We start from the raw sequence: 983 nt of genomic DNA on the forward strand, positions 1-983 counted from the left end.
CGTTCATTACCGTGGCCAGTATTCCAGCCCAGCAAAGGGGAAATCTGTCCCTGAATCCCCAGCATCCATGCAATTGCTTGCTCCATGTGTCCACTTGGAAACCTATGTGAAGGAACATTCAGCCTAAAGGAGAACTTGTGAGAATCCTCCACTGTCTGATCTAAAGCTGAAACAACAGCTGTCTATTCCAGCTGGGAGGGAAGCGATGTGGAGGTGAAAACAAAATATTACTTGGCGTTTAATTCATATCGTCCTCATTGTGATTATTTAAAAAAACTGGGCCAGAAATGACACAGACACAAAGGAGCAGAAGGAGGCCATTCTTAACACCGATCCTGCCCTGCCACGTAATTTGATATCATGGCTGACACAACAATTTCATGTCTTTTTCCAGCCCATTCACACCATCGTGTTGCCTACTGGCTCGACAACTGGCTACGTTCAGACAATGATTTCCAGATAATCACTACTCTATAGGTGAAAGTATTTATCGATCTCTACCATAAGTAGACATCGATAATGTAAATATGTGAGAAGAAAATATTCCTTTTCGAGAGAGTTGGGTTTTTATACGAATACTATTGGTTTTGCAGATGAGCAGCCGAGTCCGGTCTGACCACTTTGCAAAACATAAATTAAAACTCGACTCTGATGGGATTCGAACTCACAGCCTTTGAATAACCACCTGAAGAGAGATGTAGAAGTCCAACGCGCTTTCCATTGCGCCACAGAGCCGCGACAGCATCGACTCTTAAGCACACAAGTTTGCCTTTGACTCATTGCGTTCAGGACACCCATCTCGCGCCTGTCTGTCCTTGTCACACTTTCCGGTACCTGGTCCTTTTCCACTTGTGCTCTGGCTCATCAAGTGTTCGGCTACAGACTGCTAAAACGTTCTCATGACACTTACCTTTACCACACGTTCAGACAATGATTTCCAGATAATCAATACTCTGTAGGTGAAAGTATTCTTCCTAAATCTC

General features: G+C 44.0%; 1 non-coding gene across 1 annotated transcript; it reads right to left on the reverse strand.

Annotated features, from left to right (window-relative positions):
* Window positions 1-643: 643 nt before the first annotated feature.
* Window positions 644-735, reverse strand: trnar-ucu (transfer RNA arginine (anticodon UCU)). Its single transcript is given in 2 exon segments — window positions 644-679; window positions 699-735. It is a non-coding gene; the product is annotated as a tRNA-Arg (tRNA).
* Between the last annotated feature and the right edge of the window lie 248 nt (window positions 736-983).

The sequence above is a fragment of the Chiloscyllium punctatum genome, chromosome 23 (genome assembly GCF_047496795.1).
Source record: "Chiloscyllium punctatum isolate Juve2018m chromosome 23, sChiPun1.3, whole genome shotgun sequence".
In the NCBI taxonomy this organism is placed as follows: domain Eukaryota; kingdom Metazoa; phylum Chordata; class Chondrichthyes; order Orectolobiformes; family Hemiscylliidae; genus Chiloscyllium; species Chiloscyllium punctatum.